At 49.6% G+C, this 13,688-nt stretch overlaps 2 protein-coding genes across 2 annotated transcripts in view; both read right to left on the minus strand.

Moving 5' to 3' along the window:
• LOC137419067 (uncharacterized) overlaps positions 1 to 13,688 on the minus strand; it is a 246,618-nt gene that overhangs the window by 19,731 nt on the left and 213,199 nt on the right. The window lies entirely within an intron of this gene.
• Positions 1 to 13,688, minus strand: part of LOC137418015 (uncharacterized) — a 53,123-nt gene that overhangs the window by 1,708 nt on the left and 37,727 nt on the right. The window lies entirely within an intron of this gene.

Raw genomic sequence — 13,688 nt, forward strand, 5'->3', positions numbered from 1 at the left:
TATTGTTTATTCTGCGCCTCCTGCCTCCGGAGCTGTGTAAAGGTCAAAGGGCGTCCCATAATTAGTCCATAAAGCATCCACACCACAGCCAATCATAGAATACCCCTGTTCGATAGCTTATATCTTATTATGTGTTTTAGGGTAAGGCTGTGTCTCCCATTAATTGAAATACTCCATTGCACCAGTGAAAGAGATAGATTCCCTTCATTCCCACTCCCAAAACTTTCATTTCCCCTTTCGTCTTTGCCAGGCCTCGAGTGCCATTGCCAATTACCTCCCTTCCAATTGCCGCCATTGACCACGAGGCAGGGTCGGAGAATAAAGGTGGGTCCCCACCTCGTCATAGAGGGGAGGAGTGAGTCAGCCCCACTCAACCAACCACGAACAAGGGGTTGGACCTGGAGAGGGTGTGGAGAGAAACATCGAGGAGGTTCGCGAAGGTTGAGGGGCGGGGCCTATATAACCCACGGCAGGGCATTTCCCAAAGAGATGAGCTTTTACAGAGAGATGAGAGGGAGTCCAAGGAGTTGAGTCCGAGAGAAGTCCAGAGTTGAGCTGCAGATCGAGCCACCGAAACTGCACTTACTGCAGCTCGAGCCACCGCAACTGCATTTACTGCAGCTGCAGCCACCGAAACTGCAGCCACAGCAGCGTGAGGCCTGGACGGCAGTTTGGAGCAGGGCCGCAAAGGAGCGGCGGCTGCCCACGAGTCGATCGGCTGCAGGACCAGTTGGACCTCCCTATCCCGCCAGCCATCCATCTCCCGCCAGTCCTATCATCATTCCCCGTGTGAGTCTGTCCTTGTTTGTTCTGTCCCTGGGTTAATTAAGACTGTAGGTAAGCTAGCGTTGCACTGTGTATCTAATCTCGTCTGTAAATAAACGTGACTGCTTTCTTCTTGATTATATGTGTAAATAATAAACCCAGTTACTCTTCTTCTTCTTCTTCCTCTTGCATTCGGTCACTTTAGAGTTTTCCCGATTGAATAGCGGTGGCGCGATCCAGCCAAAGTTTGGGGCAAATCGGGTATTAGTCGGGGAATAACTGTCCGGTCGCGGTAATACCACCGCTCGGTCAAAATAACATCTTAACCGCATCCGTAACAATTGGTGTCTGGGAGTGAGATACGGACCCGAAGCACGCTTATTGCGCTCAAAATTACAAGCTGCTGGAAATTTGTGTTGAAAAGCAAAAACCCGAATTTTGAAATCGCGCCATGGCTGGTCAAGGCGATCGGATGCCGGTGGGTGAGCTAGAGATAGACGGGGTGGAATCGACCCAGGACCTAGGGGAAATGTATGTGGATGAAAGAGAGGAGGAGAACATTGGCAATGTGGTTGAGGGGGTATCAGACGCGCAAAATGGCGCTCTCGCACACGAGGTTTCAGGCGCGCAAAATGGCGCCTTTGCGCACGCAGTTACAGCGGCACCAAACCTAGCCACGCCCATGACCGTAGCAGCGCCGCCGGTGAATTGGGACCTCTTTATGATACAAATAAAGGCGCTCATGGTCCAGACAAGTGAAGACCTGAGGAATGAATTGGGGAACCGGATGGATGCTCAGAGTGAGCAAATGAGGGCTCAGAGTGAGCAATTGGGGGTAATGGGGGGCGAAATGGGGGGCAAAATGGGAGAAATGGGGGAACGGCTAGAAGCTAAATTTGAGGGGTTAGACAACGGGATAAAAGAGGTAAAGAATGGGTTAACGGGGGTGGAAAATAGAATGGCTGCCCAGGAGAATCAGTTAGAGGGGGTGAAAAATGGGTTAATGGGGTTAGAAAATAGGATGGAAGACAAATTGCGGGAAATAGGGGAGCAATCCGCCCGGGAAATCGAACAGATGGGGAACCAGATGGAGGAGATGAAAGAGGAGATACGACGAGGTGTAATTGAGGAGGTCTCGGGGGTACGCGAGGAGGTAAAGCGAGGCGAAAAGCGTATAGAGAAAGAGGTGAGGAATAATACGGCGAGGTTACAAGGGGGAATAGAGGGTCTGACGAAGGGAGTAGAACAGCTGACAGTGGGACAAAAGGAACTAGTGGACCAAGTGGAAAAGAACACGGCAATAATCGGGGGGTTAAAAGCGACACAAAAAGACATTAAAAACGAATTAATAGCGACACAGAAGGAATGTCAGATGGTACATGAGGGGTTGACGAAGAAGTTGGAGGAGGTGACAGAAGTAATGGAGACGAAGGACCGAGAGGTGAGGACGCACATAGAAACGGTTAAAGTGGCGTTAGAGGAAGAGATAGAGGGGGCACACAGGGAGATGAAGGAAGTAAAGGAAAAATTAGAGGAAGTGGAAGAAGAGGTGAGTGAAATTAAGAAGGGACGGACAGAAACTAAAAGAGAAATCCAGGAGGAGGTGATGGAATATGTGCAAGGTCGGTGCTCAACTCATAATGATGTGCTCGCTAACCAAATAAAGAGTTTGCAGGTGGCGAAGGAGGTGAGGAGACGAGGTGCCAAGGTGAGTGGCGATATAATCGGAAATGTCCATGATGTGAGGGGAGCTTCAGTCGGCTTGGGGGTTGTTGTGGACCCGAGTGTTCGTGAGAGGCCGTTGGTGAAGTGTGTGACAGGTCTGGTGTGTGAAGGAAGAGGTGTGCGAGAATGTCCGACCATGGGGTGTGTGAGGAAAAAGTGCGCGCCGAGGAGTGAGTGTGCTGTCAAGAGTGAGTCGGTCATAGTGCGTGTGCGAGGGAGCACATGGAAGCGCATAGTGAGGAGTGTTACAGAGGATGTAACGGGAGAGTGTGCCGTCAAGAGTGAGTTGGTCGAAGCGCGTGTGCGAGGGGGTACATGGAAGCGCGGTGTGGTGAGTGTTACAGAGGATGTAACGAGAGAGTGTACACCTGTGGTGAGTGTTACGGAGGAAGTAACGAGAGAGTGTGCGCAAGAGTGTGCGCGAGAAAGGTGTGTAACGGACAGGTGCATGGGGAAAGAGTGCGCTGTCAAGAGTGAGGGAGAATGCACGCTTGTGGTGAGTCTTACAGAGGATGTAACGGGAGAGTGTCCGCAAGAGTGTGTGCGAGAAAGGTGTGTAATGGACAGGTGCATGAGGAAAGAGTGCGCTGTCGAGAGTAAGGGTGAGTGCGTTGTCAAGCGTGGTGGTGAAAGTAGTGAGAGTGACACGGCGCGTGAGTTGGTTGTGACAGGTGAGCGAGGATGTACACCTGGAATGAAAGGATGCACACCTGGAATGGTAGAGCGTGTGTGGGAATGCACGCGGGAATTGGTCGTGAGGCACGTGGTTGGGTGTGCGAGTGAGAGCACACCTGTGATTGTCACAGAGGAGGTGACCGAGGAGGGGGCGCGAAGAGGTGTGTTGGTGAGGTGTGCGAGCAACGAGTGCGTGCAAAGGTGTTCGGTGGTCAGGTGTGTGACCAAGTCTGTGAGCGGAATGAGTGTACCAAGGTGTGTAAGAGAAGGTACGACGAGGAGCATGGGAACAGCTAGATGTATGAGCAAGAAAGGGGTAGCGTATGCGTGTAAGCATGCAGGTGAGGCATCGACGGTAACCGGGTTAGCGGTTAGAACGACATTTAGCCGAATCGGGCCCTCGGTGCGTGCCGGGCTTCGCGTGCCGCGAGGACCAGCGGGGATCCGAACCGCGGCGGGTCCGAAAGGACCGCCGTACGCGATCCACGCTGGGCCTCGCTTTGAACGGCCGCGTCCGTGCTCCACTAGGTGGAGCGGGCAGCCCGATAGGAAGGGTCGTCATGGCGACCACTTTTTATTGAGACGTTCCGGCAGGTCGAGATCGGGCAATTGGATGGCTCGGTGCCGAGATGGTGCGTGGGATCTCGGCCCGGGTAAGCCTCCTTCCCTGCACCGAATGTCGGACGCATCCAACCGCCGGTACCAAAGAACCCGCATTCATTGCTCGGCTGTACGAAGCCGGGCTGTAGACGTGAATTGGCGCACCGAGAGGATCTAATAAGTGGACGGTGATGATGGTGATACTGATAGTGTTTTTGGATTCGAAATTTTGGGATAGAAAATTTTTGATTTGTTGGAATTCGGACGAGCAAAATTGATAGTGGGACCTCCCCATGTGATGGGATGGCCAATCCACCATCCCTCACAGGGGGGGGCAAAGGAGCACTAGATTATGGGGTTGATGGCAGTGAAAACTAGCCCGGGTGTGTTAGGATATTGTGTGTAGGGACCTAGAAGATTGACATTAGGTAACGTTAAGGTTAGGTAGTGACAACGACACCTGTAGTGGGGACGCAGGTAGATTAGAGTGGATGATAATGACGTGGTATGTGCTTAGTTTAAAGGGAAGATGGGGAGCACTAAGTTAGCAGGGCAACAGGTAGTTCAGATGATGCCGTGTGAGTGTTGGAGGTGTATTCAAGTGTATTGAGCAGTGTGTGAGGATTGAACAAGTGCAACTGAACAGGTGTGTGGAGCAGTGTATGAGGGAGAGAAGGTGATGTGTATTGTGTTGACCAAATGGTCCAGGAAGGAAGGTGGGTGCAGGTGGCACCAGGTGTGAGTGCACAGGTGTGCACCAACAGGTGTGTGGAATACATGGAGTGTGGAATATATGGAGTATTGGAATGGATGGTCGTGGAGTGAGTATGGTGGAAACTGTGGAGTGGAGTGGATGGTGCGAAGGTGTGAATGGGGGAAGAATGGACCCCCATCACGAATACCCGGGGAGGGTAGTTTAAGTGTTAGGTAGAGGGTACAGGTAAATTGTGGTTGGATATTGGCATCTGTGGTGCGAGGTGAAAGAATGGTACTTGGTTGGGTGCATTAGTGTTGTGGAAATGGCTGGGCGTGTAGCCTGTTAGTGTGTGTGTAGTTAAATGGGCACTCCACCACTGTGAGGATGTCGGCCAGGTGAGGCCGCAGGTGGGCTCTGGGAGCCGGTAGAGTTGTTGTGGATGGGGCCCGAGGATCCAGAGGATGGACCCGGGTAGCCCAGTGCCAGAGGGCACCAAGGGGTGACAGAGCCAGGAGGGGCCTTCTCCAGTTAGATAGGTTAGGGTGAGGAGCTAGGTAAGCTCGGGTGGCAACTGCAGTGGTGGAGGTGTGCAGGTGGGTAGACCTGCTGGGAGAGCTACACGTCCAGAAATTGTGCAAGGGCACCGGGAGATGAATCGGGGGAGTGAGACCCCAAATTGAGAAGCACCACAGTTTGGTCAATGGGAATTGGTTTTTAGAACCCATAGTGTAAGTTGGCCAATGGATTGGCAGGGAGAGACCCCGGGTAGTGTAACGTGTGTTAATGTCATTTAGAAAGTAGTTAGGATGAAGTCTCCTCGCACCATCTGCATCCACTCACCTGAGGTGACAGGTACTCCACACCATGCCATGTTTAATTATTTTTGATGGAAATGTTTGGATTGTGAGACGCATCATGACATGGGTGTGACATTGTGCTTTGTGTTCCATCTCTTCCTCCTTATGAGGATTGATGACGAATTGGGTGATGGCAAATTTTGGTTAGAGGGATTATGGTGACGAATTTGGTATTGGAGAAATATGGGGCAGACGAGACATTAGCGACGAATTTGTAAATGTGTAGATTTTGTACATATGGGGTAAGGGCAAGGGTAGTGTAGGTGACAGGGGGGTGACATACGGTAGGGACGAGCTTTCTCACTTCGCCCTCCGTACGCATTTGGCCTTGCATTGCCTTATTGATGTGTACCCTTGTGACCTTACCCCTCGCTCATTTGTCTCTTTTGTCTCCCACATGACCTGTGCGCCATTGGGCGCCGAGGGGAGCGTGCGTGAGTCCTCCATTGTGCGCCCGGAATTCCCAGAACCAGCTGTCTGCATCGATGCACCACATGATGGACCACATGCCTGTGGCCGAGCACCACGTATGGACCCCATGGGTTGGGGCATGGCCCCTCTGCTGAAACCGGCCATGAGGGCCCGAAATCTTGCTGGCGGACCTTGGCCACAGGGCACCGATGCCCCACAGGTGAACCACACTAGTCGGCCCTGTGGGCCATAAATAAAATAAAATAAAAAGGACACATTGGGTGCATTTTTCAGTCACATAGGCCACCAGTAAGAAAATGAAAGAAAGACAACAACTGGAAGACAATAATAATAACCAGCAGAGGGAGCCGAAGAGCAAGAGACCACCTGCAGGGTTAGGGGTTGTTGAGTTTATTTTTATGCATTGAACACTGATGAACAATGGTGACTGCACCGATTGGTGCTTGAGGGTGTGTTGGTGCGTTATATGTGCTTTCATGGTGCATTGATGCAGAGCAGACTGTCTCCCCCCAGAAAGAACAATTACAGGTCCTGGGTTAGTTTTGTAAATAAAAGCAGAGTCATTGTAAATAATGCTCCCCACCGTCCGTGTGTAGTTTGAAGACCATTCCGCAATTCGGTTAACTGTGGGCATAAGTCTGTCAGGCAGGGTGCAATGGAGCAGCGGGACACATTTATTTATGTTTTAAAAACTGTCGCACTCAGGGTCAGGTTAAAAGTAGAGGGAAATACACCTACGTGTCACACTAAATAAAAGTTGTAGGCCCGGGACGGGCCTAAGAGGAGGAGGGTGCAGTGTTGCGGATATGAGGACTGTATTTTTTTGATTGTGTGTATTATTATTATTGTTTATTCTGCGCCTCCTGCCTCCGGAGCTGTGTAAAGGTCAAAGGGCGTCCCATAATTAGTCCATAAAGCATCCACACCACAGCCAATCATAGAATACCCCTGTTCGATAGCTTATATCTTATTATGTGTTTTAGGGTAAGGCTGTGTCTCCCATTAATTGAAATACTCCATTGCACCAGTGAAAGAGATAGATTCCCTTCATTCCCACTCCCAAAACTTTCATTTCCCCTTTCGTCTTTGCCAGGCCTCGAGTGCCATTACCAATTACCTCCCTTCCAATTGCCGCCATTGACCACGAGGCAGGGTCGGAGAATAAAGGCGGGTCCCCACCTCGTCATAGAGGGGAGGAGTGAGTCAGCCCCACTCAACCAACCACGAACAAGGGGTTGGACTTGGAGAGGGTGTGGAGAGAAACATCGAGGAGGTTCGCGAAGGTTGAGGGGCGGGGCCTATATAACCCACGGTGGGGCGTTTCCCAAAGAGATGAGCTTTTACAGAGACACGAGAGGGAGTCCAAGGAGTTGAGTCTGAGAGAAGTCCAGAGTTGAGCTGCAGATCGAGCCACCGAAACTGCACTTACAGCAGCTTGAGCCACCGCAACTGCATTTACTGCAGCTGGAGCCACTGAAACTGCAGCCACAGCAGCGTGAGGCCTGGACGGCAGTTTGGAGCAGGGCCGCGAAGGAGCGGTGGCTGCCCACGAGTCGATCAGCTGCAGGACCAGTTGGACCTCCCTATCCCGCCAGCCATCCATCTCCCGCCAGTCCTATCATCATTCCCCGTGTGAGTCTGTCCTTGTTTGTTCTGTCCCTGGGTTAATTAAGACTGTAGGTAAGCTAGCGTTGCACTGTGTATCTAATCTCATCTGTAAATAAACGTGACTGCTTTCTTCTTGATTATATGTGTAAATAATAAACCCAGTTACTCTTCTTCTTCTTCTTCCTCTTGCATTCGGTCGCTTTAGAGTTTTCCCGATTGAATAGCAGTGGCGCGATCCGGCCAAAGTTTGGGGCAAATCGGGTATTAGTCGGGGAATAACTGTTCGGTCGCGGTAATACCACCGCTCGGTCAAAATAACATCTTAACCGCGTCCGTAACAGTATGTTTAGTTTCTGAGAAGAAAGCAAATACCTATTTTGGAGGGCATCCCCTAACCCCCCCTCCCCCCCGCCCCTGTTAAACCCCAAAGGGGCAGATTTTTTTTCAATGCCGTGAACAAACCTTCGTCACAACATAACAAATATCATTGTGCCAAGTTTAGTCACAATCCCATCAGTGGTTGCGGAGAAGTGTTTCCAGAGTGACAGACGGATGGACGTGCCACCACATGAGGTCCCCAGAACTTCGTTCCAGGTGAGATAATAATTAAGTTAAAGATTGTTAAAAAGAAAACTTCCGGATGTTAAGCACTATTGAAGCAGTCTTTGAAGCAGTCTTCTACCTCACCCTTACACACAACCCTATTTAACATGCTCAAGTCATGCTAAACTGGAGGTTCGTGGAAGTAACAAGAAGGTGATTTGTGTTCAACAGTGTTCAAGTATTTAATTCAATTTACATAAAATAAAGATTGGGAAATTCATTTTTTAAAATATCTGGAATTTTCTGGCATTGCACAGTGTATATTACATCACTCTATCGAAGACGTCACTTTAGTTGTTTGTGATTGTTGTTTGTGTCCTTTATGATGTCATTATAAACAGTACTTTTTCCGGTTTGGAATGATTTTCTATTTTGTTTGACTCCCAAGCAGCAGACAGAGTGAAAATATTGTTGCAGACGCGGGGTTTGGGGTTTTGAGTTTGGGGTTTAAGGTTTGGGGTGCATCACGAGTGGGACTTCTCGGGCCCACCCCAACCTCTGAACCTGCAGGTCGCCATGCCGTGGATAGGTTCGCGGCCTCATGGGAAGTTAAGCAACTACTGACACCGATTGAGAGCGCCAAACCTGGCAACACAATTGATCTCGGCAGGTGATCCTTCCATGGCATGAACAGGTCGGCAGCTTCTCCTCACATGATCAGCGCTTTCAAACAGGAGCGATTGCGCTGGCATTCCAGCTTTTAAACCGCTTCCACACAAAATGTTCTATCCAATGTAAGCTCCCCCTGTGGAAGAATTAGGCGGTACAAATGTAACCTGCCCCTTAATTTAAATTTTTGCACTGACATTTTGCACTGGCGGATTTCCTTCGGGAACCCCGACGTGTTCTCCACATCCACTGCTCATACGCACAGCTCCGTAACTTTCACCACGCCCACTCTCGCACCGTGGTACATCTGGTACATCTGGTACATCCGGTACATCCCCAAATCGCCTCACGGACCAGCGCACACAACTTACACACACCGGCCATCTCACGATCTCTCGCACACCATTTAATCACACGATCACACAAATCACACTCCACAGTCAATCTCACTCCATTCACAAACATGGATCACTCCATGATAGTGTTGCGGATATGAGGATTGTGTTTTGTTTATTGTGTTGTATTGTATAGTAAGTTGTTGCGAAATATTGCTTATTCTGGACCCTCCTTACTCCAGTTATGTATAAAGGTCAAAGGGCGTCCCATAATTAGGTCATAAACAATCATGTCAGCCAATCATAGATTTCCCCCTGGTTGATATTTATATCTTTATTATGTGTATTAGGGTAAGGCCTTGTCTTCCATTAAGATGACACTCCATTGCACCAAGTGAAATAAGATAGATTCCCTTCATTCTTCATTCCCATTCCCAAAACCTCCATTTCCCCTTTCGTCATTGCCAAGCCCCAATTGCCAATTACATCCCCTCCAAAACCACCATTGAACATGTGCTCGGGTCAGGGAAGAAGGCCGTGCCCGCCCGTCGTCATCAAGGGCGGAGCCAGAGGGTCACGTGACCAACCAGGGCCGAGGTGAGCACACCGATGAGCGTGTCCTGAAGGCCAGCGGCTTGATCACCGGAGGCGCTATAAAAGCGCGCGCGCAAGGTACTGCCGAAGGAAATCCAGGGAAGCACAAAGCCTGCTATTCGTCGCCTTGCTCGCCAAAGTTGGACCAAAAAAAGGAGTTAACAGCAAGAAGCCTGGAGAAACCACGCGACGTCCACGCAGCAACACAGCAGCTTCAACAACAGCAGCTTCAGTAACCGCAGCTTGGGGCCTGGACGGCAGTTTTGAGCGGGGCCGCGAAGGAACGGCGGCTGCCAAACGCGCCGATCGTGCTGCAGCATCCTTGGACCTTCCTTTCCCTCCAGCCATCCACCTCCTGCCTTTCCATTCTTCTTGTGTACGTGAGTTTGTTTTGTTTGTCTTGTCCCTGGGTTAATTAAGTTTGTAAAAGCTAGCGTTGCACTGTGTCTAACATCTTCTGTAAATTATTTTCTTATCTTTCCTTCTTCCTTGGTTACTTTGAGCCTGTTAATAATAGAAATAAATTTAGTAGTATTGCCAACCTTTTCGTCTTCTTCTTCTTCTTCACATCCGTGTCGCTTTTGTCTTTTCCATATTGAATATCTGTGGCGCGATCCGGCCAACGTTCGGGAATCGGGTTAGTCGGGGTAACTGTTGGGCCGCAGGGCCTCCGCTCGGCAAAACCAACATCTTATCCGCGGTCCGTAACAATAGTTTACACACAACTTTACATATGAGCCATCCGCAGAGATCCCACAGCTGAATTTGCCATTTGTGCCACGCACACTCAGCCGCACACCATTCCTTGGGAAAAAAATTTTCAATCATCTGCACACGGGCGTTTTGCCTGACACTAACTGTAAACACACAGTGACATGACGTGCCTTGAAATGTGACCGCCTTGGTCCTGTACGGATTACACACCTGTTCTTTTTAATTTCCCGTGCACAGGACCAGAACATACTCGCATTTAAAATATTTCCCGCTCGGTAACCTCAGCCCTCCCCTCAGTCAAGGTAACGGTTACCCCCATCTGAGTCGTTGCATGACCGCTACCCCCGCTTGTTCATGCACTCCATTCTGCACGCTTGTGGCACACACTCCGTTACACTCAGGCTCGGCACTCCAAGGAAGCCCGGATCCAAAGGCAGTCGCGATTGGGCATCCTCCATCGTGTGAAGTCCTTTCTGGGCACTTCTGAGCTCCTCGGCACATACAAAGCTTTCATCTGCGGCTCAATGGAATACTGCTCTCCCCTCTGCGCCAGTGCTCCTGCCTCACACCTAGCTCGGCTTCAGGTGGTTGAAACCAAATCATTGGAATCTCCCGTGATTAAGCTGATTCTGAGGGCCTTTCTCTCTCTCTCAATGCAGGCAGGATGGTGGTCTTCCTGTCTTCTATCGACTCCTTTCCGGCCTAGCTCCCCCTGGTCTATCCCCCAAATATTCCTGCAGGACGCACAAGATCTGCCAGCAGCCCTCTTCTGGTGAGACTGCCAAAATCAAGACTCTCTGCTCACCTTCACTCTTTTATTCCTCTTTTTCTCCACTTCTGGAAAAAAACTCCCACACTCTCTTCAATCCCTCTCCTCCCTCCAGGTCTTTAAAACAGGTGTTCGCCACCATCTCTTGTCGTCCCCCATCCAAAACCTTGATTCTTTCAATCCCCGTTAAAACTCCCCAAATCCTCCTCTTTGAATAATTGCCAACGTCTTTCCTGAAATTCCGAGTAGTGAAATGCCGAGTCATGTTCATTTGCTTTATACCGTGTCGTCATCCCTCTTTCCCAGCACTTCCCCTTCCACAGATCTACCGACGTCCTTGTTCTCTACTGTTGTTGTAATTGTGTGCTTCCCTATCCCTTTTGTCTCCCGCTCCCTTCATTGTATGTTTTATGTGTCTGTGCATGTTTTCATGTTCAATCCGTTAGCTCTTTTCTTTTCTTTTTTTTCTTTTCTTTTTTTGTGTACAGAATCGAGGCTCGTGAAAGAGCTAACATTTATCACACAAACAAATCAAACAGACAAACAAACAAAGTATATAACTAGAACGGGCACTCGGTAGAGCGCATACCTTCGCCGCAGCTACTGTTCTGTACTTGGCATGGGAGTGTAGGGAACAGAACAACAAAAATACGATTTTGACCTTTTCGTGACCTTGACCTTGACCTTTCACCCGATTGCTCCCAAAATCTAATCAAATGTGTCCCGTATAATAACCAATCATCCCACCAAATTTCATGCAATTCGGTTGAATACTTTTTGAGTTATGCGATTAACATACACACACACACACAGACATACAAATAAATACACAGCGATCAAAACATAACCTTCCGCTTTTGCGAAGGTAAAAAAAGGGGAGCGGTAGACAAGATGGGGAGAGAAGGGGAAGCACATAAACACAACATTTGAGAGCAGGGACATCGGGAATGTGTGGGAGGGAGAGGGCTTGGGGGGAGGCGGCGTGGGAAGGAAGGTGGGGGGTGGGAGAAGTATAAACACAAGGACACCAAGGACTTCCAGGAAAGAAGATGGTATTTCAAAAAAGTGTGATTGGGGTGAAATTAGCGCGGGTAGAAAAGATCAAGGTTTTGGATGGGGAAAGATAAGAGATGGTGGTGAACAGATGTTTTAAAGATCTGGAGGGAGGAGTGGGATTGAAGAGAGTGTGGGAGTTTGTTCCAAAGGTGGGAGAAAAGAGGAATGAAAGAGTGAAGGTGACCAGAGAGTCTTGATTTTGGCAGTTTAACCATAAGATGGTTACAGGCAGATCTTGTGCGACCTGTAGGAATATTTGGGGGACAGAGCCCAGAGAGAGCTGGAGGAGTAAGGCTGGAGAGGAGTCGGTAGAAGACAGAAAGACCTCCAACCTGCCTGCGTTGAGTGAGAAGTGAAAGACCCTCGGAGGTAGCTTCATCGCGGGAGATTCCAATGATTCTGAACGCTTTGGTTTCAACAGCGTGAAGAGGAGCTATGTGTGAGGAAGGAGCACCAGCCCAGAGGGGAGAGCAGTATTCCATTGAGCTGCAGATGAAAACCTTGTATGTGGTGAGGAGCTCTGGTGTGCCAAGGAAGGACTTCGCACGATGGAGGATGCTCAGTCGGCGACTGGCTTTGGAGACCAGGTTTGAAATGTGGTTTTTCCAGGAAAGATCATGGCAGATAGTGAGACCCAAAAGCTTGAGTGACAGAACTTCTTGGAGAGGATTATTCAGAAAGTAGATGGGAGGGTTGGCCAGTCGTTCTTTTCGGAGAGACATCGTAAGAGTGTGAGATTTGTCAGGATTGAAAGACATGTTCCACTTGTTTGCCCAGTCTGTGATTTTGTCCAGGTCTGCAGAGAGTGAGGAGGCTGCAGTCTGCCGATCTGAGGGTTGAGGAATGGAGCGGCAGAGAGTGGAGTCATCAGCAAAGAGATAGAGAGGATTTTCAAGAGAGTCGGAGAGATCATTGATGAAGACCAGATAAAGCACAGGTCCCAGAACACTGCCTTGGGGAACTCCAGCCTGAACAGGAAGAGGAGATGAGAGAAACCCATTCAGGGCCACACGTTGACTATGACTAGAGAGGAAGTCTGCCAGCCATGCATGGAGATCTCCATGGATACCAAAGGAGCATAGTTTGGTGAGCAGAGCTGGGTGCCAGACTGTATCGAAGGCACGTGATATGTCAAGGGAGACAGCTCGAATTTCCTGTTTGGCATTGAGGACCTCCATCCATTGTTGAGACTCAGAAGCAGCATGTCCAGAGTAGAGTGACCTGGTCTGAAACCAAATTGATGATCAGAGATCAAGCCATTGGAGAAGAGTAAAGATTTCATATCCGAAGCAATGATGGATTCCATGACTTTGCTGATAATTGGGAGAAGGCTGATTGGTCTGTAGTTGCTAGGATCTGTTTTTGCACCTTTTTTTGAGTAAAGCGTTGATGTTAGCTGATTTCCAAGCAGATGGCAGATGACCTTGAGCAAAAGAGAGGGTGAACAGAACCGAGAGAGGGAGTGAAAGAGCGGAAGAGCAGGATTTTAGGACCCGTGGGCTGATGCCGTCAGGTCCAGTTGCAGAATCAGAGTCAAGGGTTGACAGAAACTTTTCCACTTTGTCAGGAGGAAAGGACACAGAGTCCAGGAGTAGCTGGGTACGACTGGGTACGGTGGGTACAGAGAGGGATGGGTTTGGGACACAAGA

This window comes from Myxine glutinosa, chromosome 1 (assembly GCF_964187855.1).
Source record: "Myxine glutinosa chromosome 1, kmMyxGlut1.1, whole genome shotgun sequence".
NCBI lineage: Eukaryota > Metazoa > Chordata > Myxini > Myxiniformes > Myxinidae > Myxine > Myxine glutinosa.